Source organism: Oratosquilla oratoria, chromosome 39 (assembly GCF_046742065.1).
Source record: "Oratosquilla oratoria isolate Oo_2021 chromosome 39, ASM4674206v1, whole genome shotgun sequence".
NCBI classification, from domain to species: Eukaryota; Metazoa; Arthropoda; class Malacostraca; order Stomatopoda; family Squillidae; genus Oratosquilla; species Oratosquilla oratoria.
This window is the reverse complement of record NC_134815.1, coordinates 15,337,296-15,351,789: the sequence shown is the minus strand read 5'-3', so window position 1 is coordinate 15,351,789 and position 14,494 is coordinate 15,337,296.

Here is a 14,494-nt window from a genome sequence, read left to right as displayed (position 1 = left end):
TCCACATGGTTAGAGTTAGCCAACTACTTAGAAGGAGGCACATTACCAAGTAGACGCTTAAAGAAGACGACCCTAGATCAGTTTGCATTGATAGACGACATCTTATATTATGCTAGAGAGAAATCAGATGGAAGCGTTCACTATGCACTCATAATCCCTCACAGTTTGATTCAGGAAACATTAAAACATGCACATGAGTTAACAGGTCATCTAGGGCAAAAGAAAAAAATTAAACAAGCCGAGGAGCTGTTCTATTGGCCAAATTTAAAGGTAGATGTATGTAATTTTGTAAAGAAATGCATTACTTGTCAGAGGTTCAAGGGTACACAAGGGTTGTCACAGCAACACAAAGAGGTTCCCCCTGCTACAAAAGCAATGGAGAGAATAGGCATAGACCTAACGGATATGGTATCCGGGTCGCAGGGATATAGGTATATTTTGACCATAATCGATCACTACAGTAGGTTCGTTAGGTTTTTCCCATTGAGAACAAAACACCACGAACACATACTACACTCCCTAACCCAATTCTTCGCAGACTACGGCACCCCAGAGAGCATCGTAGCAGACAATGGAGCAGAATTCACCAACATGGCTTTCAAGAAGTTGTGTGGAGAACAGCAAATCACCCTACTCTACACCACCCCATACCACCCACAAGCAAACGGTGTAATAGAACGGATGCATCGAACGTTGAAGAGCATCCTGGCAACACTATGCCAGGGACACCCAAACAAATGGCCGGATCTACTACAAGCCTTTCAGAGGAAGATGAATGGAGCCACACACACCTCCACCGGACATACTCCCTATTTCGGCTTCTTCGGAAGACACCCACCCCGATATGCCGGTCATAGACTCCCAGGTGTAGAGAGAACGGAAGATGAAACAGAGGTCGCTCATCAAATCATCCGAGAAACCCACCGCAAGATGACAACGGAGTATCGGAGTGTGGCGAACCGCAGGAGAGGCGAGCAGAAGGTGGAAGTGGGATCTTTAGTATGGATTCGGAAGGAAACTGCTATACCAGGTACCTGCCGCAATCTGAACCCCGAGTGGGAAGGGCCATACAGAGTGGTGGGGGAATTAGCAGGACACAGTGTATACGAACTAAGAAATCCCTTCACGGGAAAGGAGACAAGGAGAGCTGCTGCTCAAGTGAAACCTTACTTTGGTTCCGAGGAGTGGTTGGTGGAGCCTGTTGAAAAAGAGTTCCACCCAGACCCGGAAGTGGAAATACTACCACCGAGGATGCGTCGTGCACCAAGACGGCTCATCGAGAAATACTGAAGCTTGGTGCCATACCTAGTGATTTAAGGTGCTAAGATGACAGTAGTTAACTGCAATAGGAAATGTAGGGATCATATCGTGCCAGTATATGTCCAAAGAAAAACGAATGCTCGTGCAAATTAATGCAAAGGTGCCCTCAATGTTCCTATATATTGGACCATATTAAAGTTAAGGCTTAAATGTAACCCACCTATACTTTTATACATGTGTAAGGTTGAGATGTCTTAGGATTAAGGATGCATATATTTCATATGTTGTTGTAAAAGGAAATTTCAGCAACAGCCAGGTGAAGGAACTAAATGTCAACTTAGGGGGAGGATAAAGAAGTCAATATTAGCCTAGGAGAGGGACTACACGCGATGGTTAGCGAGCACTTTCATTCGGAGTAGTATTGGAAAATGGGGAAATTCTTTAGCTCGAGTTGGGGTCATGGACCCAACTCAAAGTCACAATTGCCCGCTTGACAGGGGTGTAGGACTTCAGGACCTGGTGGACAATCGCCGATTGCCCAGAGGTGAGCCCACAGAAGGGGAAGTAGTGTGCCACCCATGGGGCGAATCCACAAGAGAGAGTCGTGGCTTAGCTCGGTCGTAGCGGCTATGCATGTCCAGTCAAGTATTAGGTAAGAGGTTAATTGGGGAATCCAGCCAATACGAAGGCTGATGGAAAAGTCCACGGAGACATCCACAGTAAATTGGTGTACCCCCGGGTCACCTGAGATTCGTACACCTACGAGTGTGCTGAGGGGAGAGTGCCTCGTCAAGCTATCAAAAGGATAATCGCTCTCTGATGACAGGATGGAGTTTTTTTTTCTTTTGCAGGGGGATTTGGACCACACCAAATAGAATCCTTCAAATGATGTTGCGGAATTTTTCTTACAGGGGGGCGTAGGGCCGTGTAAGGACAGGAATTTTGAAGGGATATTATTTTTGGAATTTCGTTTTATTTATCTATTTATTTATTTGAGTGTTGACTTGAGAGACTGGGTAGTATGAACGTCGTGACGGTTTTATTCAACCAAGAAGCAAAGTAGAAAATAGAGCCTTAATCCTGTAGATCATGAATTTATTTTGTTCTGTGTCTACCCATCAAGATGTGTTGGCAAAGAGCCTTACTATAATCATTGAAGAAAAACATACAATAGGAGGTAGCTACAAATATATTTCAACTGATTTTGGTTCAACTAATCTTGGAGATGACATTAGAATGTTCTCGAACATAGCGGGCGCACCGTAGCTCCACCCACCCGTGACGTCACTGACACGTTCGGACGGAGGCGTAAACTAGGACCATTAACTTTAAGAGGAATAGGAAAAATTCCCAACTTTCAGTTCAGGATTCCACTAGAGAAATAGTTTAGGGAGAGATTGTAGCAGCTAGGGGCTGTGTTGAGAAGCGAAATGAAGTTTTACGAAATAATACAACAGGGGAGGTTAGTGGTTTACCCATAGATACGAACACATAGCCGTCTCGTTTTTTTGTGCGCAGCTAAAATTTTTAGTCTGATGCCAAGAACTATCCCGATAACAGGTATGTGTACGCTCTGTAAGATTAATGAAAATAAATGTCAATATGTGAGTTAAATGATATAGTGCAGATATAGTAGGTAGATAGTTATTATTATTATTAAGTTTTGAGTCTGATGCCAAGAACTATCCCGATAACAGGGAAAAAAGGGTTTAAGGGAGTGTACTCCACAAACACTTTACGTGGAAGGAGTTAGACGGTGTCACGCATATATACATTAGCTATGAGAGTGTAATCCTTAGAGTATAATTCTGTCTGTGATCGTTCTCTAATAAGAATATGGGGTTGAAGGTAGACACAATATTGTAAGTAGACTTATACAGTGACCGGAAGGTTGGAGCGTAAATAACCACGTTTTTCCACGTGTCTGTGACCTTACTTATGATGCTCATAAGCAAAAAAAAAAAAAAAAAAAAAAAAAAAAAAAAAACCTGTGTTATTAAATATCTCGCATACCCATATATTTTTCATACTGTAAGGATCAATAGATTGTCTAATTGGAGAAAACCACAATATACTTTTGTATTTTCTTACTATATTTTTGCTTCAGTGTAATAATTAACACAGAAAACCTTCACTTATATTCTTTTACTACCCCACTTGGACATAGGCCTTTTCGCTACCCAGAACCAACCCCGAACGACCTGAGGAAAGGGGACGGAGTCAGACGTGAATAACAAGGAGCAGTTTCCATTTATGGTCAGATATATCCATATAGACGATTGGGTGGTGGCAGCGTATACCTTGATTTCTTATTTCCCAAATCGTTCTTATGTGGGTATCTCTGATCACTCCCATTGGAGGTGCTCTTGGTTAAACACTAATCAATCGACGGCACCACAGTATAATGGAATTTGGAAAAAGCAAAAACAGAATAACAGGATCATATAAATTTTGAGAAGAAAGTATAAAAAAAGTTGAAAATGAGAAGGACCTGGGAGTCATTGTTATGAATAATGTGTCACCTGAGATACAAATAAATAAGATTTTTGGTGAAACTTATAATTTAATAAGAACAATCAAAGTGGCATTTACATACCTGGATGAAGAAATGGTGAAGAAAATACTAATCACTCTGATAAGACCAAGATTGGAATATGCAGCAACGATGTGGTTACCAAGTACAAAAAAAAAAGAAAAAAAATGTATAAAAAAAAATTGAAAGAATACAAAGAGCAATTACAAAATTGGGACCAACACTCTCAAAACTATCATATGAAGAGAGCCTAGCAAAACTTGAGCTACAGACACTAGAGCAAAGAAGAGAGAGAGGAGATTTGATAGCTATTTACAGAATCATGAAAGGCATAGAAATTATTGATAGAGAGGATCTAATAAAATGGGATGATAGAAATACAAGAGGACACGGAAAGAAAATCAAGAAAGACAGCTATAGAAGAGATCTGAAAAAGAACAGCTTTCCTCACAGAGTAATAGACAGTTGGAACAAGTTAGATGAGAAAGTTGTGTGTGCAAAAACAATACATGAATTCAAAAATAGTTTAGATAAAATGAGATATGAAGACGGGACCTCACGAGCATAGCTCCCCTTCCCGTAAAATACAACTAGGTAAATACAACTAGGTAAATACACACACACACACACACACACACACACACACACACACACACACACACACACACACACACACACACACACAAACACACACACACACACACACACACACACACACACACACACACACACACACGCACACACACACACACACACTTCAGCGAATGGACGGCTTGGATGACGTTCTGAAGAAAACTGAAGTCTGTGGATCCCAACGCAAAGAGAAGTGCCTAGTGTTTTTACAGGGTGGGGGGGGGGGGAAATTGCTCGTGGAGTAGTGGGAAAGTAGGGAAAGAGGAAAAGGGGAGGGATTACTGAGGGAAATGGAAGGAAATGAGGAGGGAGTAGACTTGGCCCAGCCAGACAAGCGAAAGGTAAACAAAAGACTGAGTGAGGATGAAATGTCTAATAAAAATGTAAAGATTAGAAGTATAGAGAGGAGCAATACAGTAGAAAGTGACGAGAATATGTTCCAGGGATTTAAAGAGGGTGGGGGGGACACAACCCCCCCTCCCCCCCGACTGATAAGACTAGAGGAGAGAGTTGATAAGGTGATCGAGGACTTGGAACGTAAGTTAGGTAATGTTTACTCCATTTTCCAGAGAATTGAAAGGTTGGAACAACTAGAGAAGGCTAACAGAAACTTAACTGAAGAAATAGAGGACCTAAAAAGACAGTTAGGAAATGTAAAGGAGGAGAATGAGAAATTGAAGAAGAATAGTAATGAAAACAGAGAGAAAATAGCTAAAGAAGCTAAAAATTGGAGAACAACCCAAGAAGGGAATAAGGTTTCATTCACTGACATAGTCAAACAGCAATTGAAAGAACATAATGAAGACTCAGTTATTAAAGTGATGAGACAGAAGGAGAATATAGTAAGAGAATTAGCTGACAAAAAGAAATGTATAATTATATTAGGAATGGAAGAGAAACATAACCCAGATAGAACCGCAAGAATCAAGGAGGAAAATGAAAGAGTAAGCAGTTTATTAAAATTAGTCCAGGAAGATGAACCAGAAATTATAAAGGAAATTGAGGAAAAATTCAGACTCGGAAAATATAGTACAGATAAGACCAGACCAATTAAGATTAAATTCAGGTCACAAACAACGGCAGAGAAAATTCTATCCAAAACAGGGAAACTAGCAACAAATGATCAATATAAAAAGGTATGGATAAAAAGAGAAATAAATAAGGAGGAAAGAGAGGCAGAAAAGCAGAAAAGAATTGAAGCTAAGGCAAAAAACGAGGAAAGAACGGAGTCAGAGAAAGAGAGATTCTATTGGAGAGTAGTGAACATGAAAATAAAGCAGTTCGACATACTAAAGAAAAACATAAGGGAAACAGAGAACACAATGGAAGTGGCAGAAAACTAAGAGCGTCTTACACAAATATAGATGGATTGATAACAGGATTGAATGAACTGAATGATTATTTGAAAGAAAAAGAACCGGACATAATGGGAATTGTAGAAACAAAATTAAAAGGCCCACTACCACCCAACAGTGTAGGACATGATGCATACAATTATTGGATTAGAAACAGAGAGAAAAAACAAGGGGGTGGAGTTATGTTCCTGACTAAGAAGGATATAAACGTGAAAGGTGTCATATATGGAAAGAATACAGTAGAGATGATTATGATAGAAGTGGAAGACCGAGATAAGAAGAGCAGAAAATTTGTGATCAATTATGTGCCTCCGAAAACAGCCTCATGGGAGGAGAGTGAACATAAAAGTATGTTAGAGGACACAAAGATAGCATTAACTAAAATAATGGAAGACGGAGGAAGAATAGTTATGATGGGCGACTTTAATTGCAAAGAAATCTGCTGGGAAGAAATGACAGTAAAGAGTGGTGATGACTCATGGGGAAATGCTCTACTTGAGATGATTACTGACCATTCAATGACACAATGGATACAAGAGAACACTAGGTATAGAAATGAAGAAGAACCATCGAGGCTAGACTTAATAATTACATCTGAACCTAGAATAGTGGACAAGATTGAATATAAAACACCAATAGGTAAAAGTGACCACATATTGATTGAACTGGAACTTAATGAAGAAAAATATATGAAAAGAAATGAACAATATAGAAAAGGAAGAATGATGTATGAAAAAACAAACTTTGATAAAATAAGAGAATTCTTCCAACAAGAAAACTGGGAAGAAATATACAAAGAAGAGAAATGGAATATTTTGACAAAAATTTACAAAAAAGGAGTGGAAAAGTATGTCCCAAGACAAAAACAAGAAAAAGAATATGTAAAATGCTGGTACAACAAAAGTTGTAGGGAGTTAAAAGACAAAAGAGACAAAGCCTGGACCAGATGGAAAAAAGACAGAAGACCTGAAAAATTGGAAAATATATACTGGTTATAGAAATGAATATGTACAAAAGTGCAGAGAGGAAAAAAGAAAATATGAAAAAGATGTTATAGAAAAGTGTAAAGATCAACCAAAACTATTCTACAGATTTGTAAACAATAAACTGAAAAACAAACAAGACTTAGAGAAATTAAGACAAGGAGGAGTTGAATACACTGAGGAAATGGAAATGGCAGAAATTATGAACAAACATTTTAAATCAGTGTTTACAAGGGAAAATATACAACCTGAAGAGATTGAGTGGAAAGAAAAAGTCCCCCCTATGGAAGAAATAGAAGTAACAAAGAATGAAATATTGACACACTTGGGTAATTTTGATGTCAGAAAATCGCATGGGCCAGATGAAATAGCAAACTGGATTCTGAAAGAATGCAGGAATGAACTGGCAGACAAAATACATAGCATAATAAGCAGTTCCTTAAAAGAAGGAAAAGTTCCAGAAGATTGGAAAAAAGCAAATATAGTACCTATATATAAAGGAGGAAATAAAGAAGAACCTACCAACTATAGACCAGTCTCTCTAACAAGTACAATAGCAAAAATATGTGAAAGAATTATCAAAAGTAGATGGGTAAAATACTTGGAAAAAAACAACGTACTAAATCCAAGGCAATTTGGATTCAGACAAGGACGATCATGCGTCACCAATTTAATATGTTTCTATTCAAGGCTAATAGATATAATACAAGAAAGAGATGGATGGGCTGATTGTGCATTTCTAGACCTAAAAAAAGCTTTTGACAAAGTACCACATAAGAAGTTGCTTAAGAAATTAGAAACTGAAGGAGGAATACAAGGTAAATTGCTAAATTGGATGGAAGACTTTTTGCAAGAAAGAAAAATGAGAGTAGTGATAAGAGATCAGCACTCAAAATGGAATGAAGTAATAAGCGGTGTCCCGCAGGGAACAGTTCTGGCCCCAATAATGTTTGCTATATATATTAATGATATGGATGAAGGAATTGAAAGCTATATGAGCTTCTTTGCAGATGATGCAAAACTACTGAAAAGAGTGAAAACTGAAGAAGATTGTGAATCACTACAGAGAGATCTAAATAAAGTACAAGAATGGAGTAGGAAGTGGGAGATGGAGTTCAATACAAAAAAGTGTAGTATAATGGAATTTGGAAAAAGCAAAAACAGAATAACAGGATCATATAATTTGGGAGAAGAAGGAATAAAAAAAGTAGAAAATGAGAAGGACCTGGGAGTTATTGTTATGAATAATATGTCACCTGAGAAACATATAAATAAGATTTTTGGAGAAACTTATAATTTAATAAGAACAATCAAAGTGGCATTTACATACCTGGATGAAGAAATGGTGAGGAAAATCCTAATCACCCTGATAAGACCAAGATTGGAATATGCAGCAACGATATGGTCACCAAGTACAAAAAAATGTATAAAAAAACTTGAAAGAATACAAAGAGCAATTACAAAACTGGCACCAACACTCTCAAAACTATCATATGAAGAGAGACTACAAAAACTTAAACTACAGACACTAGAGCAAAGAAGAGAGAGAGGAGATTTGATAGCTATTTACAGAATCATGAAAGGCATAGAAATTACTGATAGAGAGAATCTGATAAAATGGGATGACAGAAATACAAGAGGACACGGAAAGAAAATAAAAAAAGACAGCTATAGAAGAGATTTGAAAAAGAACAGCTTTCCTCACAGAGTAATAGACAGTTGGAACAAGTTAGATGAGAAAGTGGTGTGTGCAAAAACAATACATGAATTTAAAAATAGTTTAGATAAAATGAGATATGAAGACGGGACCTCACGAGCATAGCTCCCCTTCCCGTAAAATACAACTAGGTACAACTAGGTAAATACACACACACACACACACACACACACACACACACACACACACACACACACACACACACACACACACACACACACACACACACACACATACACGACTCGGTGGCGCGGTTGGTAGAGAGCTGGACTGGGAAGTACGGTGGTGCTCGCAGTACCTGGTTTGAATCCTGCCCAGGGTCGAAATTATTTCGGGATCGCTGTGCTTCGGGTCGTTACTCTGACTCTCGTGGGCGGGGAGTTGGGTGTGTGTGTGTGTGTGTGTGAAAGGTCATAGCATTACCCATAGATCGGTCATACGAGCTCTGAGCTCTCTTCCGGGAGGAAAATAGCTGTCGATCATGAGTCCAACACGTGATCCAAAGACCAAGGTGAATACACACAAAAGAGACTCGGTGGCGCGATTGGTAGAATCTCCGACTGTCACTACGGCAGCCCGGGTTCGAATCTTGCACAGAGCTGAAATAATTTCAGTATCGCTGCGCTTCGAGTTGTTACTCCAACCCCCGTGGGCGGGGAGTTGGGAATGTGTGTGCGTGTAAGGTCACAGTATTACCCATAGATCGGTTGTACGAGCTCTGAGTTCTCTTCCGGGAGGGAAATAGCTGTCGATCACGAGTCCAACACGTGATGGAAAGACCATGGTGAATTCACACACACACGACTCAGTGGCGCGGTTGGTAGAGTCCCCGACTGTCACTAAGGCGGCCCGGGTTCGAATCCTCCCCAGGGCTGAAATTATTTCAGTATCGCTGCTTTTCGAGTCGTTACTCCAACTCTCGTCGGCGGGGAGTTGGGGGTATGTGTGCGTGTAAGGTCATAGCATTACCTATAGATCGGACATACGAGCTCTGAACTCTCTTCCGGGAGGGAAATAGCTGTCGATCACGAGTCCAACACGTGATCCAAAGACCAAGGTGAATCACACACACACACGCATGCATATATATATATATATATATATATATATATATATATATATGTGTGTGTGTGTGTGTGTTTGTATTATTTTATATGAATTCCATACCGTCCATTCATTTTGCTGTCTGCATTGTATGCAGTACTTGCAGCATATAGCAGCACCAAAAAGGCTCTGTTTACCACCTCCATTGTCTTCCTCTTCCTATTTCCTTCACTCCGCAACTCCTCCTCCTCGCCACTCCTCATCCTCCTCTAAGTCTCCATTCCTTTACCCCTCCCCCACCCCAACACCCCCCAATCCGGTCCCAGACTCTCTTCACCCTCCCCATTCATTCTCCAGTGGTCCGCTTCCTTTCTCCTCCACACCCTTCCATCTTATCCTTGTAGTAGGAGTCCTGTGGTCGCTCTCTTCCTTCTTTTCTCTCTCTCTCTCTCTCTCTCTCTCTCTCTCTCTCTCTCTCTCTTTCTCTCCTTTTCTCTCTCTCTTCCTTATACTGTATACTATACACCCCTCCTCCTCCGCGTCTTTTCCCTTCTCCTTACCCTACCTCTCTTATTCTGTTTTCTTTTCTTCCTTTTCCACTTTTCTACTGTTGCTCCCCCTCTCGTTCACCTCTTCCTCCCTCTCCTTGCTCCTTTTCCTTCCCCTCTATTTTCCTGATTTCGTAATATAATTACTATTCCTCTCCATCTCTCCTGCTGGGCGCAAGAGACAGATATAGAAGCGCTTGTAAACTACAGCCAGATGAACAGGTCTTCTGCACTCCGCTTTGTCCCTTAGATTGCACCATTTATCTAACTCTACCCTCCGAGACGGTGACATAACTCGCACCTTTTGTTCCAGCTAAGGACAGGAGGCTTCTCTATTTTTATGCATCCAGAAAGTCAAGTCCGACGACAGCCACAACGACGACAACCGTTACAGCAAAAAACGATGACAACGTGCCAAGATTACCAGGTCGATTGCCATTGGAGTGCACAGAGATAATTCACATATCAACGAATAAGAAAAAGACTAGCACATATTTGCTGAGGCGCCATCTGTTACTCGGAAGGAATCGCGCTCTTTGTTGTCCCCTGGTTGAGATCACGATGACGTCATCAGCAGGTGCGGCCGGACTGGTAGAAGTGTTCTGCCAGATTCCTTATCTAAACGATAATTTTGCGTTATCCTTATTTAATACCATACAGTGCACTGTCGCATTATTCCTGTCTTGCTAATAAAGGTGCTATATTGAAGTATCTAAAAATAACCAACATTCTTGGGTACCATTCATTAAGAAAAAAATGTCGACAAAATTTAAAACAGGATTGAATTTCAGATCATTGCAGACACTAAAATACCCTTAATACTTTCGGCACAGCGATGTCACTTACATATATTATTCAGTTTCACACGAGATTATTTCTCTCAGCTGAGGAAGGGCTGAAATAGGACAGAACTGGGTCTGACCAATCACGACACAGATTTTTAGAGTTCGCCGCTCCTCAACTAAATAAGATCGTCTGGGATCAACCTGAATGATATCTCCAGAAAACATCGAATCACTGAAGTAGGCTCCTACAGTTTTACTCTTCCACAATCCACTGACTTTTGGAATCCATTTTCCATCTTCTTATCATGCATCACTCTCACCATCCATCCACTCCTTCCTGCACTTTAGTCCTCGCCTTGTCACAAATGGGTACTTTACAGATTACATTCTCAATAACGTAGAGCGATTCCATTCAAATGACGAGCCAAGAAGAGGGAGGGAGGGAGGGAGGGGTGATGAATGGGAGTGAAGTATGTGGAGATGAAATGACTTTGGCTACCTCCCTTGTAAGGGGGAAAAAGCCGTTGGTATATGTATGTATGTATGTATGTATATATATATATATATATATATATATATATATATAGTGAAAGAGAGAGATAGATAGATAGATAGATAGATAGATAGATAGATAGAGATAGATAGAGATAGAGAGAGAGAGAGAGAGAGAGAGAGAGAGAGAGAGAGAGAGAGAGAGAGAGAGAGAGAGAGATTAGTTATGCATTGGGTCGTATTGGATGTCCCATTTAATTCTACTCCAGTACCAACAAGAATAATTTTTTACTTTCTCAGTGAAAGGATACAAGAGTCTAGGATTGAAAAATCCTTTCACCTAAAAAGCCCAGTCATCATAAATGGATTGTGCGAGTATAGGATATAGATAGTCTTTTTACATATGGAGTGAGATTCACAAAACCAAAATGTAGTTGCACATTTGTAAAATGTTTAGATATAACCCACTGTCGGAGAAACAAAGCAGAAGAAACAGACGATCTGTATATTTCGACTCACCTGCTGAAGAGGACCACAGTTGTGGTCGAAATATATAGATCGTCTGTTTCTTTTGCTTTGTTTCTCCGACAGTGGGTTATATTTAAACATGGAGTGAGGTGTTACTGTGTGGTTTATGTCTCACTAATATATACAAAGACAGATGAATAAGGTTACAACGACGTAGTTTTAACTAGTAAGGAGATACCAAGAAAAAAATACACGAGAAACACCTGAAATTTCTTAACATAAGTAGACCCTATGAAAAACCAATATGCAATTTCAAGGTTTTAATTGTAATAACCTCATAATTAAGAATATTTTTAATTTGGATACAAAACCAGACAAGAGAAGATGGCAGCTATTGAGGCGTAAGTTGTATAAACGTATAGAAAAACAACTTCGTTTATCGTGTAGTCAGTAAATGGATCACAAAAAATTGAACACCGAAGCAATAGGATCTAATTCTTTGTTTACATATCCACATTCATCTATATCACTCTATATATCAATTCATGAATTATTTTTACTTATTTGCTCGTTCGTTTAATTCACTTTCTTATTTATGAACTTATTGATTTATATGTACATTGATCTACCAATCCATTTTTCTTCATCCACTTTGCGCATGTACCAAAACGTCTGCTGTCTGCATTTTTCCATCGTAAAATCACTCTACTCCACTTGGGCATTTTTCCTTCCATCCTTCCCCCTCAACATCCCACTTTCTCCTTCGTTTTCATTGAGGAATTCTAACCTTCCCCTAACCCTTCTTCTGTCTCCTCTCCCACAGTCCATTCCGCCCGGCTCAAGTGCCCTAGGGCACGCCTAACCTTGAAATACACCAGACCCCTAGGCTGCACATCCTCCCCCCTCCCAACCCCACCTCTACGCTGAGCCCCGGAACCCCCCCCCCCAACACACACACACACACACACACACACACACACACACACACACACACACACACACACACACACACACACACACACACTCGTGGCGCAGTTGTTAGAGTTCCCGGCCGCCACTACGGCGGTCCGGGTTCGAATCCCGCCTAGGGCTGAAATAATTTCAGTATCGCTGCGCTGCGGGTTGTTACTCCAACTTTCGTGGGCGGGGAGTTGGGGATATGTGTGCTTGTAAGGTCACAGTATTACCCATAGATCGGTTATACGAACTCTGAGCTCTCATCCGGGAAGTTAATAGCTGTCGATCACGAGTCCAACACGTGATCCAAAGACCATGGTGAATCACACACACACATACACACATTCATTCCCGGCACACCTGCAGTCTTTTTCTGTCCCATCCTGCAAATATGCCCCAACATCCCACTCCCTCGTGACCCAATATCTCAAAGTAGCATCGCTTCTCCCTCAGCATCACACGTGACGCATAACACCTACCTAGTATCACACGTGATACAGCATCACATTGGAAACGAAGCTTAACCTCCCCAGTTATCCTGTACCTGTCATGAATCCCGTTAAGATCCTGCAACTCTCTTCGCCTTATTTTCTGACTAAGATGAGCGCAGTAGGATCTTGGAGCGAGACTCGAGGACAGAATATCTGGAACAGTGGTGCCAACTGTTCCCCCACCACATCTAGTCGCTTCTTCACAGGACTTACGTCCACACTCTCTGGAAAGACGCAGAGTGCGGGGTGATCTAATAGAGGTGTTCAAGTGGATAAAAGGCTTTAACAAGGGTGATGCAAACAAGGTCATCATATTAAAACAACAGGGCAGGACTCGCAGTAATGAATTTAAACTGGACAAATTTAGATTTAAGAAGGAAATAGGCAAGAACTGGTTCACTAATAGGGTGGTCAACGAATGGAATAGACTTAGTGACCATGTAGTAAGCGCTGAAACTATCAGTTGTTTTAAGAAACGATTAGACAACTTTATGGATGGGGATGACAGGTGGTGATGGATACGGAGCTGCCTAGTGTAGGCCTTATGGTCTCATGCAGTCTCCTTCGTTCTTATGTTCTTATCGGGGATTTGACAAGCGGCAGTGGCTGAGACTGACAGTATATTCAGTCAATATTAAACTTCTCTCCCACTGTTTATGAGTTATCTCATTTTTGGGTATTTGTGGGTTTCACACACACACACACACACACACACACACACACACACACACACACACACACACACACACACACACACACACACACACACACACACACACACACACACACACACACACACACACACACACACACACACACACACACACACACACACACACACACACACACACACACACACACACACACACACACACACACACACACACACACACACACACACACACACACACACACACACACACACACACACACACACACACACACACACACTCACACGGTGGCGGATTGGTAAGGCACTGGCCTCACAAGCCGGAGAACCGGGGTTCGATTCCCCGGCCGGGCGGAGACAAGTTGGGTTTGTCTCCTTTCACGTGTAGCCCCTGTTCACCTAGCAGCGAGTAGGTACGGGACGTTAGTCAAGGAGTTGTGACCTTGCATTCCCGGTATGTGGAGTGTGAGTGGTCTCAGACCTACCCAGAGATCTGATAATAATGAGCTCTGAGCTCACTGCCGTAGGGTGGTGTCTGGCTGTCTCGAAAAGAGGCTG